This window comes from Dermochelys coriacea, chromosome 2, assembly GCF_009764565.3.
Source record: "Dermochelys coriacea isolate rDerCor1 chromosome 2, rDerCor1.pri.v4, whole genome shotgun sequence".
NCBI lineage: Eukaryota > Metazoa > Chordata > Testudines > Dermochelyidae > Dermochelys > Dermochelys coriacea.
Window position 1 is genome coordinate 217,837,317 of NC_050069.1, and position 17,352 is coordinate 217,854,668.

Genomic DNA, 17,352 nt, shown 5'->3' on the forward strand with positions numbered 1-17,352 from the left:
TGAGACATAGAATCATAGAATATCAGGGTTGGAAGGGACCTCAGGAGGTCATCTAGTCCAACCCTCTGCTCAAAGCAGGACCAATCCCCAAGTAAATCATCCCAGCCAGGGCTTTGTCAAACCTGACCTTAAAAACTTCTAAGGAAGGAGATTCCACCATCTCCCTAGGTAACACATTCCAGTGTTTTACCACCCTCCTAGTGAAAAAGTTTTTCCTAATATCCAACCTAAACCTCCCCCACTGCAACTTGAGACCATTACTCCTTATTCTGTCATCTGCTACCACTGAGAACAGTCTAGATACATCCTTTTTGGAACCCCCTTTCAGGTAGTTGAAAGCAGCTATCAAATCCCCCCTCATTCTTCTCTTCCGCAGACTAAATAATCCCAGTTCCCTCAGCCTCTCCTCATAAGTCATGTGTTCCAGTTCCCTAATCATTTTTGTTGCCCTCCACTGGCTGTTTTCCAATTTTTCCATATCCTTCTTGTAGTGTGGGGCCCAAAACTGGACACAGTACTCCAGATGAGGTCTCACCAATGTCGAATAGAGGGGAACGATCACATCCCTCAATCTGCTGGCAATGCCCCTACTTATACAGCCAAAAATACCATTGGCCTTTTTGGTAACAATGGGACACTGTTGACTCATATCCAGCTTCTGGTCCACTATAACCCCTAGGTCATTTTCTGCAGAACTGCTGCTGAGCCACCGGTCCCTAGTCTGTAGCAGTGCATGGGATTCTTCCATCCTAAGTGCAGGACTCTGTACTTCTTCTTGTTGAACCTCATTATATTTCTTTTGGCCCAATCCTCTAATTTGTCTAGGGCCCTCCGTATCCTATCTCTACCCTCCAGCGTATCTACCTCTCCTCCCAGTTTAGTGTCATCTGCAAACTTGCTGAGGGTGCAATCCACACCATCCTCCAGATCATTAATGAAGATATTGAACAAAACCAGCCCCAGGACCGATTCTTGGGACACTCCACTTGATACCGGCTGCCAACTAGACATGGAGCCATTGATCACTACCAGTTGAACCCGACAATCTAGCCAGCTTATACTCCATTCATCCATTTGCTTATACTCAAATGGCAGCAATATGGAGTTCTAGATAGAGACGGGCTCCACCTAACAAAGAGAGGGAAGAGCTCTGGCAACTTGCTGTCACTAATTCCTGAAATAACAGAGCTCCACCTAGCGAGGGGCAGTGAGAGTGCAGGAGGAGGAATGATGGTACAGAATTGTGATGGATACAGGGCTGGTCAAAAATGTTCTGTCACAACTGTTATTCAGCTGCTATTGGGTTTTCAACTAAATAGAACTGTCATGACAAGTGTCTCGTTTGCCATATTCATTTTTGGTTTTTCTTAAAAAAAAAAAACGCACACACGAAAATTGAAAAGTTCAAAACCGGAAATTTTTCACTTCAGAAATGCTGCTCTGGTGTCTCATGGGGGGCTCAGTTCTGTTTCTTCATCATCTCATTCTCCTCTATGGGCCATGCTCCCCAGTTGAACTATATTATCCAGGATACAGCATGACCAATGACTCTAAGAATCACAGACTTCCAGATCAAAATGAGAGATGTAGTCCTACTAAGAAGCCCTGACTACTGAGGATAATGGGAGCATGAGGCATCCAAACTACAACTCCCATGAGCCACCACAGCTCCATTTCCAAATTGAAATGTTCTGAGTTTGGCCATTTTTCTGTTAAATAAAAAATGAACCTTTTCCATGCAGGGACACACTTCTCGATCTAGCTCAAGATGGACACAACCGAACAGACCATGGCAGATTTTATTAGGGATGGGACAGAGCAGGTTTGGTTTAGTCCTAATAGCTATTGTCAACTATAGGGGGATAGCGTTAAGGGTATGTCGAGATGGTGGGATGTATGAGACATTATCCTAATCCTGTATTTCCTGATTTTCAAGGTTGACATGAGGTGGTTTCAATATCAGCACACTCATAGGCTGACGAGTCTTCTCACTGTGTTACTAGCAGAGAGTGAGAGTCTGGAGATGGTCCATGTGAAATCTGTAGTATTGATAATGGAAAAGAGATTGGATTCTAGAGTGTCTTTGGCATTAGCTACATGGAAACTGAGGTCTCTTAAGAGCAATGAACCTGGAGGATTTCAGCATCATGCTGAGCAACTGCACCATTAGACCTTCCAGGAAGTCAGCAAGCTCTCCCTCTGGAAAGCTGTCAAACACTGGATTCGTTTTGGTCTTTTGATTTTGTTTCTGGAGTGGAGTGTCTTATGCATCAGAGGGCTGTGGGAACCGGGACTATTTTCCTCCATTTGGCTTGTCTGTGATCTATCTTGGTTTGTGTTGTGCTGTGTACCCTGCAGGGAGTAGCTGGGCTAAAATAAACCAGATGCCAATTATGCAGACAAGGGAATGTGTCTAATCCAAAATCAAATCCAAAATGGTGCCGGTTTAATGGTTCGCTGAACTCTGCATTCATCAGCCAGAGTTTGAGCTTGCTATCTTCAGTTTCTTTGTTTGTTGGTGTTTTGGGACTAGACTAAGGAGCTAGTTCCTGTTCTGTGTTGTTCCTGTTGTTCCCCCACCCCAAGGTGGGATTTGAAAGGGTGGGGAATATATGCTTCCTAAAACCTTTCAAGGGGATAGTGTTCTAGCTCTGTAAATCCTGCGGGTGTGGCAGTGTTTGTGTCCACAGAGTCTTCAATGCTAGGCCTTGAAAGGTTGGAAATGGTGAAGAGTGCAGTGAATGGATCAGAGTGTAGGGTGGCGAGGCAGAGCACATTGTGTGTGCACACACTCACGCTATGCTTCAATAAAAGAAAGCAGTGTATCCATTGAGAACAGTAGATTACAAATGGAAAGTAGGAATAATACTGGAGACCACTACCGCTACCTAGAATTCCAGGCAATTGTGAGCAGCTGCTTCCACCACAGTCAGAGTGTTTTCAGGGTTAGATTCTAACCTGCATGTGCTGTTCTAGACATTTTGTCCCTACCATTAAAGAGTGAAAAGCCATTTTAGTCCCTCAGGCAGCCAGCAGAGCACTGCTGAATGATACATATCTCACCTGAGCTAGGAGAGGCAATTCAGTTTTCAGTGTTTAATTATATGTTTACTAAAAGGAAGTTTCATGACCTCAGATTCTGCTGAGGGATGCCAAATTTGTATGGTCTGCTCTTTCCCAGAGTCCAGTTTGGAATTGGTAGGATTTTGCCATTTTGTGGGCTGCTGTCACAGGATGTCAACTCCCAGGTTAGAGCGGTCACCTATCCTATGGCTGTTCAGCAGGTCTCGGTGTAGATTCTTGTTCTCCTACATAGTCCTGTTCAGTCTCTTTTCTAAAATAAGTTGGCATTCTCAGATGTCAGCCTCCTTCCCGCATAATACCTGTGGATTGCTATGCATCCCACTGTGGTGTGTTTCAAAAGCCTTTTCAATTTCCCTCTGGCATTTTAAGATGCAGGCAAGCTGCTGTGTCTGCTTTTCAACAGCTTCCTTAAATCCCAGCATCTAAATGGCAGATATCCAGATTTGCTGGGAGAAATTTCTCTCATATTTAAAATCTACTCAACTGAATTATTTCCCTTTTCTACTCCTTAGAAATCCGGGTGAGCAAAGACCAAATGCTACCACCCTCCACCATTTTGGCAACTGCTGGAACCAATCCCCTGGGGTTTTTCCATATTTCATGAATAATCAACCTTAAGATTTTTTAAATTTTTTAAAAATATATAAGTGCCAATAGAGCAAGCTTGTAACAAACCTATAACATTTAATTACAGCAATGTTTTTTAAAAAAATAGAAGAAAGGAGTTATATCTGATTTACTGTTGTAGAGGGGTTTTTGTTTTGCACATCCCTCCACTCACGAGCGACGCTGAGGCTGTATGTCTTGCTATGGGTTCATGCTGTATAAAACTCTCGTTCATAAAATCCTAGTCTTTAGGATTCCCAACTTATTTTCAGTGCCTCTAACACACTATAATTAACTTCTTCAATTTTTTGAAAAGCAAGCTATGCAATCCAAAACACAGCAGAGTTTGGGTACACTAATTAAAATCTAAAAACAACAGCAAAACGCTGTTTTATATTTTTCAATGAATGTATCAAAGTTTTAAGGCTAGAAGGAGCCACCAGCTTATCGAATCTGACTCCCCTGCATATCCCTGGTCACCCTCACCCACATCACCCAGCCTCTGCACACTAAACCCAACAACCAAAATTGGATTGTGAAACAAAGGAAAAAATCATTGTGTGTACATAAAGTAAGATTTTTCAAAACTGCATTGCAATGGTGGGGTGGGTTGTTTTTTTTCACCAGATTGTAAATCATGTACATTTAATAACATTTGTTTATTGTAAATGTCTTTGTGTACATATATTACTACTTTGTTATAAGGCTGAACGTTTATTTTCATAGGTTGTCTTGATTTAAACATTTAAAATATACTATCTCAGAAAAAGAAAAGGAGTACTTGTGGCACCTTAGAGCTCAAATAAATTTGTTAGTCTCTAAGGTGCCACAAGTACTCCTTTTCTTTTTGTGAATACAAACTAACACGGCTGCTACTCTGAAACCTATCTCAGAAAAGTATGTTTTCCATTGATATTATTTACCATCATGACTCCCTTTAATATTAATAGAAATTGGAGAAATTATTCATGCAATGAGTGAATAGACTGCTTTGATATGAAATCTCAATGCAGCAGGCCGGGTAGTTTTATACTTGTGAAGTATACACTAGAAATTGAATTAAAAGCTACAGTACAATGATCTGATGATACAGATATACAGTTTAATAAGGTGTTAATGTGGAAGCAAGTGCATATAAAGAACTAGCACAAAGGGCTTATGTCAGAGGGGTTGAAGGTGTGGTCCAAAGGTTCCATAATACAATCTGAAATAAGCCATACAGATCTTTATTTTAGTTTGCTGCAGGGCCTCCTACAAACATGATCCGTCTTGGAGTGAAGGAGAATTTGGCACAACTATGGATCTTCTAGTGACTGTCAGTGGCTGCTCTTGCTGAAGATTATAGCCTTTCCTGTAAAATATCTCACTATGGCCCTTAGCCCACAGAACCCACTAACTTCAGTGGGCAGCTTTTCATCTATTTCAATGGCCTTTGAATCAAAACTTGTAGCTTAGAAAGGGCAGGAGTAGAGAAAAAGAGGCCTAGAATTAATTAATTAATTAATTAATTAGGCTTCCATGAATCCTACTGCTAACTTACTTAACATGGTTTTCTTATATACTGAAAACACTTTGAACCACAAGATATTGGACTCTGACAGCAGATTCCAACTCCCTATTTAGTCAGATTGAAATTACAGAGATGAGTACAGAACCGGAACTCTTGTATTTAACAGGCAAGTTAGCTATGAAACCTGCTATCTTGGAAAGAATATTTTGAATGTTTTCTGGAGGAAAAAAGTCACCTTTTCACACAAAACTCTAAAGAGCTCATGAAGGAAAGCAATAGGTTTCCTGGATTTGAACGTCTACTACCTAGCTTTTCACATGTGCCACTTGTAAAATGATCTGCTTCACAGAGGTGATACATACAACCATAGCTCAACATAGAAAGTGATTTAACAGCTCCATTTGGCACATTAAAAGATTCTTTTTTTCTCAAGGGTCTGCAATCAATACAACCAGGAGTATATCATGACAACTTAAGATACTCACCAGCTTGTTTTTTTCAAGTTCATTTTTCAGCCCCGTTTGAGAAAATCCAAATTTCAGTTCACAGTAAAAATTATTAATGGACACAATATCAAATATATTAGACAGAAGATTTTATTTCTGGCCAATTAGATTCTTTCTATTTCTTACGTAATTAGTATCATCTGGCACGTTCTTTAAGTTACTGTACTCAAATAATACCAGTAGTTAGGCAGTACATGGAAAAATATTTTATTAAGAAGTTTCATATTAAAGGAAAATTTACAGGCAATACAAAACAAGTGTCTTAATTATTTGTTAAAAGAAAAGGAGTACTTGTGGCACCTTAGAGACTAACAAATTTATTAGAGCATAAGCTTTCGTGAGCTACAGCTCACTTCATCGGATGCATCCGATGAAGTGAGCTGTAGCTCACGAAAGCTTATGCTCTAATAAATTTGTTAGTCTCTAAGGTGCCACAAGTACTCCTTTTCTTTTTGCGAATACAGACTAACACGGCTGCTACTCTGAAACCGTTAATTATTTGTTGTACCCATGGACACTGGAGGGGAAAAATAAGTAGGAAGTATCTAATTGGGAGGAAAAAAATAGCAAAAAATATGGCAGAAAATAAAAAATACAGCCAGCTCAATACCACTACAATGTTTCCAGAACAAACTCTTAACAGATTGTACTGGACATGGCACATCTATATAAACCAGGTGTAGCAGACTATAATAAATGTAGGAGATGCTGCCAACCTGTTCCACAGAATTTTCCTTGCCGGAAATGATTTAAGAGTTGGAGCAGAGTACATAAGTGTCTTTCCCCAGCTGGAAATATGAAGATAGATTCATCTCTAGAAATCTATTCACTGGAAATGGTGGATGTATTAAATCTTCCAAAGAACAACAAAAACTGGACACTGTTGTCTCTGAGTGGCACAGTGTAATACTTAGAAACATTTTGGGGATCAGCCTATCTTTTACTGTAAGTTTGCCTGGACTCTAGTTGTTACTCTAATATAACTAAAAAAGAAAAGGAGTATTTGTGGCACCTTAGAGACTAACAAATTTATTTGAGCATAAGCTTTCGTGAACTACAACTCACTTCTCTGTAGCTCACGAAAGCTTATGCTCAAATAAATTTGTTAGTCTCTAAGATGCCAAAAGTACTCCTTTTCTTTTTGCGAATACAGACTAACACAGCTGCTACTCTGAAACCTGTCTAATATAACTATTAAATAAGAATTCATTTAATTCAAATTCCCAGAAAGAGTAGAAGTCACTTTAGCCAGTAGATGGTGCTACATTCCAGCTATATTTTAAAAAATAACCATTTATGTTTTCAGCAAGTTAAAAAACTTTGCTGACAAGCTAAAAATAAACCCATCATACCTCATTTGCTAAAATGTTACATGATGTTAAAGGTTCTAAGTCATAGTTCTTTTAGACATGGCCCAGAAACAGCTGAAGGATATTCTAATTGTGTTTTGTATTCAGTATTGTAGGTCTGAAAGGCTTCCATCAGTTTGAATGACAACTCCAAAAATATTCTAAAGTTTTATTGTAGTTCAGAATATTCTATTTTTTACTTTAAATAAAGCTTATTCCAGTGGCAAATACTTAAAAATCAAATTCCTTCCATCTCCATAAAAATGGCTTTTAAATATAGATAGATTACTTAGAATTCTTGCTTGAACACTTAGTAGTCACAATTGTGTCTTGTCCATTGATTGCCTGCTGCTTTTCTAAGCTCTTTGTGGATTGGGTTATGTGAATTTTCTCTGCCTGTATACTTTTGGGGTCTGACAATATTAGAAGTGAAGTTCTTTTGCAGCCGCATTAGTGAGCTGTAGCTCACGAAAGCTTATGCTCTAATAAATTTGTTAGTCTCTAAGGTGCCACAAGTACTCCTTTTCTTTTTGCGAATACAGACTAACACGGCTGCTACTCTGAAACCTGTGATTACTGTTTGCCTGACTTTTAATCATTTCAAATTAGTGAGTCACATATGTGGCTGTCTACTCACTGCTAGGGGCATCTCCTCCTGGCTGTTCTGGGGATTAGCTCTGCAAGACCAACACCCCTTTTTTGCAGTCATACTCTGTCCCTTTCTCTCTCTCTTCCTCCCTGCAGCCCAAGAAACGCCAGGAGTAAAGCCTCCAGGGGACAGCACATGATGTGCATCTCTCCTCAGTAGAAGGGGGCTGCATTTGACCACAAGAGAGAGGTCCTGGTGGCAGAGAGGGGGAGCAAAATTGTCTACAGAAGGCAAATTGTAACAGACACACTAAATGTCCTACATACATTCTATCAATGTCCTTCATTTGCCCTTTTTCTCAGAATGTGAGAGCTCTGAAAGTGTGCTCAGCCCAACCCCCGGGGGCAGACAGCAAATGAGAGAGCGTCCCTGCTTTTCATCTGCCTCTGGATAAAGCTTGGTGGCAACTGAAAGCATGCAAAATATTTCCTCCACTCCAGCTACCCCTGTATCTGTTAAACTTGAAGCACTCTCGAGGCAGCTCGGGATTACATATAGGCACTTCCATCGGTTGATAGGAGCAAACCCGAAATCTCATTTGAAGTCATCCTACATAAAGTCAGTGTCTCTGGTTGGACACCTCTTCCCTACTCATGCTCACTGGAAGAGCTACTTGGAAAATGGTGAAAATAGTTCTCTAAAAAATGTGAAACATTTTGGACAAAATTTTGACCAGTGTTGACTTGTTTTAGTGGAATGCTGGTGCTGCTCCCCATCCTCATGCTGTAGCCTCAGTAGCTTCTCTCTTCAATGGCTACGCTGACACCTCCGCCCATACTGCTATCATAAGGGGGTATTCTTCAGAGAGGAAGGATTGTCTAGTGGATATGGTGCTAGACTGGGACTTGGGAGACTTGGATTCAGTTTCCTACTCTGTCACTGACTTCTTGTGTGCCAAAATGGGGATAACAGCACTTTCCTACCTCACAAGGGTGTTGTGAGAATAAATATATTAAGGACTGTGAAGGGTTTGGGTATTATGGTAATGGAAGCTATGTAAGCACCTAAGATGGCTAGAGGTTTCGCATATTATCAGTACAGAACTAAAATTTAGGAAGGTGATTGCAGAGCCTGACCCTATAAAAATAGGCATTAAACTATAACTGATCATGATCCTAATTATTTTATTTTTATTGCTAATCACACAAAGCAACGCTCATTGATTGCGCAAGACATCACCAACATGCTTTACAGCTTGCTGCTGTTTCCAAAGAAGTGCAGCCTCCTTCCACTATTTCCTACTGTGAGAACCATTCTGTTTACAGGAGACCACTGCTATAGCAGAGCACTCCAATCATCTATAAATGTCCTATTCCTACCACAAAGAAGAGTGCCCCTTTGTGGCTGGATGATCTTATTAAAGGTAAGTATCACTCCAGCTACAATGTACTTTTGAACATAAAGATGAATAAAAGGTTTTAAAAAGACAAATGTTTATTATTATCAGCTATTAGTGTAGGGAGCTTATTCATGAGCAACAATGCTTCTATTTATGGTAATCAAAGAGAAATAAATAAGAAAAAAGGTAAGTAAATGTTTTATTCCAAAGGAAATATTTACTTCAACATCAATTACACCCACTGACAAAATTATTCTTCTTATAAAGGACACAAAAGTACTTGGATACATAGTCATTTGCTTTGTCTGGAATATTTTAAAAATACTTTCCCTTTCATACAGAAAAGCTTTTCTTTAAAATACTGGAATTAAAAGCTATTTAAAACCAATTAGAGGTTGTTGTTTTTTTAAATCGCCTCCCTCTCTTCCATACTAATTAAAGCAACTCAGCCCATCTCCAGAGGAAGATGGCTCATTCATTTCTCTTCTTCGTACACTGTACACCAGAGTATAGCAAACGACATCTGCACATATTTGGCACTACACATTTCCCTCCATGTTGACAAGACATTTTACAGACAGCTGAAATGAGACACCAGATATATGGTACATCTACCATACAACACAGTTTAATTTTTCTTGCATGTCTCATTGTAGTAGCAGAATTGTTCCCTAGTGATAGTACTGGGACAATATCAATAAAAACATAATGGAAGTACTGTAAGCAATGACTGTCTTTGAATTCTACCCTCATGTGCCTCACTGGGATCCAGTCATGTAGTGTCTAATTTCACTCACACTCCATTTCTCCTTTTCTGTCCTCTCCATCTTATGAGCAGAGAAAATATAAAACTTAAATCCATTTCTCCCTTTAAGGCTGGATTGTGACTTGGGCTATATGCCTGCATGGGGGCATAAGGAGAACAAGAATTCCTGTTATAGCTCCAAGGGCTACCTGAACTTTTGCTCTGGGCATACTGGATCCTCAAGTAAGCAGGTTCTACTTCCTGAATGCCTCCCAGAGCAAGTGGGTAGGGAGAAGCAGTGAACAGACAATGCCTTGGCCCCACCCTCGCAAGGTGCCAGCTACATAAGCCCAGGTGGGGGGTGTTGTAATTTGCTGTTGGCACAAGCCCCAGAAGTGAAGTTCAAAGTGACAGTTGTTTGGTGACTGCTGTTCCTGAAATGATCACTAGCCCCACAACTGATGCAGTCTCAAAAAAATCAACAGAATGTGAAGAGTTTGATCCTTTCTATCACTGTCTATTCCACAAGACTGTAATTAACTGAAATCTTTGGCACCAGGCATTTTGTAATATCTCCACAAAATGCCCCACATCTGCCCTTGAACCTCAGGGCAACCTCTGTACCTCGGTCTGCCTGCATTAGATAGAACAAGGGATAAGCTGTTTCATCAGTGATCTGACTGGTGGTGTCCCTCCTATAAGTGAGTAGATTATAGCATTTATTTGTAAGATCTCCTAGACAATATCAGCTGCATTAGTATTTCTGCAGTGCTTGGAATATAGGGCCCATATGACTCTGGGATTTCATAAACAGATATTTTTCACGGGGCTCATTCATTTCAAAAGGATTAACCCAGAGGATTAATCCAGAGACTCAAAGGGTAGCACTAAGTGCTACCACACAGGAGACTGAGTTCAAGGACAATCTCTAGATAGCAATTGTCTAGATGTCTAGACAGCAGGATGGAAGTCTGCACCATTGACTCTCCAAATATAGTACCTCCTAGTGGCTACCTATCAGAGCAATGTTGTTACAGAGCATATGGGGAAGCTCTGAGTGGATTAAAATTTTATGAGCCTTCCCTCCTTATATGAATCACTGTTTGGAAAGGTGAATGGCTCTTATTGTGGATCAACAGGGGTAGGTCCCAGATCCTCAAAGGTCTAGGTGCCTTTGAGAGCTAGGTAGTTAAATACCTTTGAGGATCTGGGCATAAGTGCTTGGGAATGGTATTGGACTAACAGCCCTACTTACTAGTCCTTTATTTTCCCTTGGATCAAGAGGAACACAGGATGTCCCCCAACAATAACCTGTCAAACTGTAGGAGCAAACACCTCTAGTGTAAGAGGATGTGTCATTTCCCATGTCCATTAAGTCCTTGGCCTCTCTAATGACACTGTCAACTAGTACCAGTGGTGGGTTTCTTTGTGATGTGGAAACTTGTTGACTAGGAACTGATCTGAGACCACAAAATACATTTCATGTAGGCCCACAAAAGGCATTAGCTAATAATTTTTGGTGACTACCAACCAAAACTTAGATTTGAACCAATGACTTAGAGCCCTTTACCAAGCACACAAGCCATGTATTTGCCACCTTGCTTAGCTATCTGGGGGCACCATGACACAAAGGTAGCCCTGACAGACTAGGATGGGGTCATTCATTTGTGGCTTTGTCAGGGCTTTGTCATTGATGCTCTGAATACTAAAACAGTAGTTCAAACAAATACATAAAATACTAAAAAGAGAAATATCAGAGTATTTTACTTAAATGCTATGTTCCACCAACCCATCCAGCTGGACAGCTGCAGATTCCAGGAGACACATAAGGTCCATCACTCCAACACCCCTGAGGAAAATTTCTGAAAAGGAAGAATGGATTAAAAAAAGAAGAAGTTCCTTGCTACTTTAAATATGTTGAATTAATTAAAAGCATAAGAAAAATGAAGAAGGAAAGTAGGGCTTTCCTCCCTCACACATCATAAATGGTGGCATCAATAGAATGAGGATACTAGTAACCTGATGTGGGATATAAAATATTGAGGATTGAGGGTCAGATCTTCCGGTGGCATAAATCAGTGTAGGTCCACAACAGAGCTATGCCAGTTTTCTCTCAGTTGAGGTTCTGGCCTATATATGTAAAGATTTAAAAAAGAATAATCTAAATTCATTCCTGTAACTACCGTTCACTTAAAAGTTCTATGAGCAACCCATCCTGTGTAGAGTCATACAGCCTTAATGGACCTACAACACTGTAGCTCAAAGTAATCTGATAGCACTTCGCTTTGAATTAATGTCACCAGCTATAGAGCTGCTCCTCCACTTTTACTGTACCACTGTCATTTGCATAATTATCAGTCTGTTACTCCTTTTTACACGTTTTTATTGGCTTTGCAGTTATGCCTCAAGCTCATTCAGAACATTTCCATTATTCTTGCAGTCACTGCATAAGGGGTGTATAATCCAATTCCATTTTATCATCCTAATAGAAAAGCAATGGTGCCATTTTAACCAGGAGAAAGTCTGTTTCTTCACATTAAATGGCATTTACAGCATATGAGGTTGTTCCCAACTACTTCTTACACATTCAGCCAATCATAATCATACTGAGCAGACTGCAGTCACAGGTCTGGCAAAAGATTTCATTCCCACAGATCTCTAATTGGGCTGCCATCTGGGCACGTTTACAGTCCTCAGGCACTGTTAGCATTTGAGTTACCTCAGGTGCAAATGAAACATAAATCTGGGCACTTACCCTTCTGACATCTTGATCCTGTCCAACCAGAAGCTTGAGACACTACACTGGCCCATGCATTCCCCACCAGTCTGACACTCTCCTTTACAACTTACTGCAAAACACCACAGGCACTGAACGAATCCAGCAGATAATTAGCGTTAAATAGCCCACTTTCTCATTGTAGCACAAATCTGAGGAAGCTGACAGACTGAATTTTTAATCTCACCAGTAATTAATTATTACCATTTATTTCTGTTTGATTTTCTTAAGCTTTACAATGTACTCTTTAGTTACAAGATATTATTATTAAAATTAAGATTAAATATATTGCTTAAATATTAACAGAATTTCCATCAATTGTTGTAAATGTTCATATGTGCGTTAGCATAGTGTGTGATTCTGCTGCCCTTATATTTAGCAGAGTAGAGTAAGGAACTACTTAGTGTGAGAAAAGATGGCAGGATACATACAGTAGAGATGGGTCAAATTTTTTTGACCTAAACGTTTTTTCACTGAAAAAAATGCAGATTTGAGGCGACCAAAACATTTTGCAAATGGATACGGAATTTGCCAAATTGTTTCCATCTACAACAACAACAACAAAAACTGAAAAAAACTAACCATTTTGACAATCAAAAATTAAATTTTTGATTTTTTTTTATTCAAAATTTACTTCAATTGTAAATTTACATAAAACCCCTCAAAACTGAAATCTTTTGTTTTGACCCCCAGATGAGTTTTTCTTCTGATTTTTTTTTAGATCAGCCAGCAAAGTGAAGAATCAATTATTTGCAAAACCCTAGAATTGAGTCCTTAGGCCCCGATTCAGTAAAGCACTTAAGTACAATAATTAATTAATTAATTAATTAATTAATTGTAAGCATGATCTCAAATCCTATTGAATTCAATGGGAGAATCAGGCCTTATTCATTTTGGGGGAGGGTATTCTATTTTGGGCAACCTATAACTAACCATAATACACCTTGGGCCAGAGCCTCCCCTCTCCCTCACCCCCCTGGACTATGCCAGGTTCTTCTTTTGAGTTGCTCTTTGTACTAGAGCACAGGGAGCATGTATCTAACACTTACAGTATATGTATTACCACAACAGCAACCAGAGTCTGATGCTGGCTGAAGCGAGGGCAAGAAGAGGCGGGGGGTAGGGGGCAGAATGTGGAGGGGTGGGGGGGGTGAACAGGCAGGGTGGGGGTGAGGGCTTGGGGGAAGTGGTGGAGTGGTGGTGGGGGCCTCGGGCAAAGCGGGAGTCTGTTGACCTGAATTTATGGGCTAGTTTATTATGGCTCACCAATGATCTGAGCCCTCTTATAGGATTCTGGTACTGCCTCAATCAAGACCCAACCTATCATGCCCAAATTTTATTTCCTCACCTAGATAAATCTTCGGGTACACTTACTCTATAGGTTAACATATTATAACATATATTCATACTTATTAATACTGATGATCTCATGCCCAAAACCATTTTCCTTGGCCTAACTTATGACTTCCATGTTCTGCGGTGTACCTTGTGGTTAGCGATCTTTTCCTGACCAATGGTAAACATATTTAGTTCTTTGTTCGCTTCCCCATTCAGTTCCTCAAAGTCAAGAGGCATAACCAATAGGCCATTTATCTATGCCAAAGGTTACAAACACTCATACTGACTAGCTCTAGCTAATCATACAGGCTACAGGCCTGTAGGTTTCTTGCATTATAGCCAACTATTATGAATAACATACAATGGAATTAGGCATAAACAAAACCCAAGAAAATAATATAATCATTCAAACCAATGAAGAAAACACATTATGCAGTATAGCAGCTAGCAAACTGACTTTATGGGCTACAATCGAGCACCCCCCTGGAACTGGGGAAGTCAGCGCTTCTGGGTATTACTGTCTGTCTGATGATCAATTGTTTGCAGCAGCCTTTCCACCTATCCCCTTTTCTGCACATACTTAAGTACTTTGCTGAATAGGAATAGGTGTATTTAAAGGGTATTTTCAGAGATTAAAAATGTTAGAAATATTCCTGACTGGGATTACTTGAGCATAATGCAGGTGAGGAGATCAAAGTTGCAAAGTAAAAAGCAATTTATCCCATATTCCCTCAATTTTTGTCATGCTTGCAGAAATAATGGAATTTACTCTGATATCATAGAATCATAGAATCATAGAATCATAGAATATCAGGGTTGGAAGGGACCCCAGAAGGTCATCTAGTCCAACCCCCTGCTCAAAGCAGGACCAAGTCCCAGTTAAATCATCCCAGCCAGGGCTTTGTCAAGCCTGACCTTAAAAACCTCTAAGGAAGGAGATTCTACCACCTCCCTAGGTAACGCATTCCAGTGTTTCACCACCCTCTTAGTGAAAAAGTTTTTCCTAATATCCAATCTAAACCTCCCCCATTGCAACTTGAGACCATTACTCCTCGTTCTGTCATCTGCTACCATTGAGAACAGTCTAGAGCCATCCTCTTTGAAACCCCCTTTCAGGTAGTTGAAAGCAGCTATCAAATCCCCCCTCATTCTTCTCTTCTGCAGACTAAACAATCCCAGCTCCCTCAGCCTCTCCTCATAAGTCATGTGCTCTAGACCCCTAATCATTTTCGTTGCCCTTCGTTGTACTCTTTCCAATTTATCCACATCCTTCCTGTAGTGTGGGGCCCAAAACTGGACACAGTACTCCAGATGAGGCCTCACCAGTGTCGAATAGAGGGGAACGATCACGTCCCTCGATCTGCTCGCTATGCCCCTACTTATACAACCCAAAATGCCATTGGCCTTCTTGGCAACAAGGGCACACTGCTGACTCATATCCAGCTTCTCGTCCACTGTCACCCCTAGGTCCTTTTCCGCAGAACTGCTGCCGAGCCATTCGGTCCCTAGTCTGTAGCGGTGCATTGGATTCTTCCATCCTAAGTGCAGGACCCTGCATTTATCCTTATTGAACCTCATTAGATTTCTTTTGGCCCAATCCTCCAATTTGTCTAGGTCCTTCTGTATCCTATCCCTCCCCTCCAGCGTATCTACCACTCCTCCCAGTTTAGTATCATCCGCAAATTTGCTGAGAGTGCAATCCACACCATCCTCCAGATCATTTATGAAGATATTGAACAAAACGGGCCCCAGGACCGACCCCTGGGGCACTCCACTTGACACCGGCTGCCAACTAGACATGGAGCCATTGATCACTACCCGTTGAGCCCGACAATCTAGCCAGCTTTCTCCCCACCTTATAGTGCATTCATCCAGCCCATACTTCCTTAACTTGCTGACAAGAATGCTGTGGGAGACCGTGTCAAAAGCTTTGCTAAAGTCAAGAAACAATACATCCACTGCTTTCCCTTCATCCACAGAACCAGTAATCTCATCATAAAAGGCGATTAGATTAGTCAGGCATGACCTTCCCTTGGTGAATCCATGCTGACTGTTCCTGATCACTTTCCTCTCCTCTAAGTGCTTCAGGATTGATTCTTTGAGGACCTGCTCCATGATTTTTCCAGGGACTGAGGTTAGGCTGACCGGCCTGTAGTTCCCAGGATCCTCCTTCTTCCCTTTTTTAAAGATGGGCACTACATTAGCCTTTTTCCAGTCATCCGGGACTTCCCCCGTTCGCCACGAGTTTTCAAAGATAATGGCCAAGGGCTCTGCAATCACAGCCGCCAATTCCTTCAGCACTCTCGGATGCAATTCGTCCGGCCCCATGGACTTGTGCACGTCCAGCTTTTCTAAATAGTCCCTAACCACCTCTATCTCTACAGAGGGCTGGCCATCTCTTCCCCATTTTGTGTTGCCCAGCACAGCAGTCTGGGAGCTGACCTTGTTAGTGAAAACAGAGGCAAAAAAAGCATTGAGTACATTAGCTTTTTCCACATCCTCTGTCACTAGCTTGCCTCCCTCATTCAGTAAGGGGCCCACACTTTCCTTGGCTTTCTTCTTGTTGCCAACATACCTGAAGAAACCCTTCTTGTTACTCTTGACATCTCTTGCTAGCTGCAGCTCCAGGTGCGATTTGGCCCTCCTGATATCTTTCCTACATGCCCGAGCAATATTTTTATACTCTTCCCTGGTCATATGTCCAAGCTTCCACTTCTTGTAAGCTTCTTTTTTATGTTTAAGATCCGCTAGGATTTCACCATTAAGCCAAGCTGGTCGCCTGCCATATTTACTATTCTTTCGACTCATCGGGATGGTTTGTCCCTGTAACCTCAACAGGGATTCCTTGAAATACAGCCAGCTCTCCTGGACTCCCTTCCCTTTCATGTTAGTCCCCCAGGGGATCCTGGCCATCTGTTCCCTGAGGGAGTCAAAGTCTGCTTTCCTGAAGTCCAGGGTCCGTATCCTGCTGCTTACCGTTCTTCCCTGCGTCAGGATCCTGAACTCAACCAACTCATGGTCACTGCCTCCCAGATTCCCATCCACTTTTGCTTCCCCCACTAATTCTACCCGGTTTGTGAGCAGCAGGTCAAGAAAAGCGCTCCCCCTAGTTGGCTCCCCTAGCACTTGCACCAGGAAATTGTCCCCTACGCTTTCCAAAAACTTCCTGGATTGTCTATGCACCGCTGTATTGCTCTCCCAGCAGATATCAGGAAAATTAAAGTCACCCATGAGAATCAGGGCATGCGATCTAGTAGCTTCCGTGAGTTGCCGGAAGAAAGCCTCATCCACCTCATCCCCCTGGTCCGGTGGTCTATAGCAGACTCCCACCATGACATCACTCTTGTTGCACACACTTCTAAACTTAATCCAGAGACACTCAGGTTTTTCCACAGTTTCGTACCGGAGCTCTGAGCAGTCATACTGCTCCCTTACATACAGTGCTACTCC

At 41.2% G+C, this 17,352-nt stretch overlaps 1 pseudogene; it reads right to left on the minus strand.

The window, feature by feature from the left end:
- Nucleotides 1-8,689: 8,689 nt before the first annotated feature.
- On the minus strand, nucleotides 8,690-14,139 carry LOC122458495 (annotated as a pseudogene).
- Nucleotides 14,140-17,352: the final 3,213 nt, after the last annotated feature.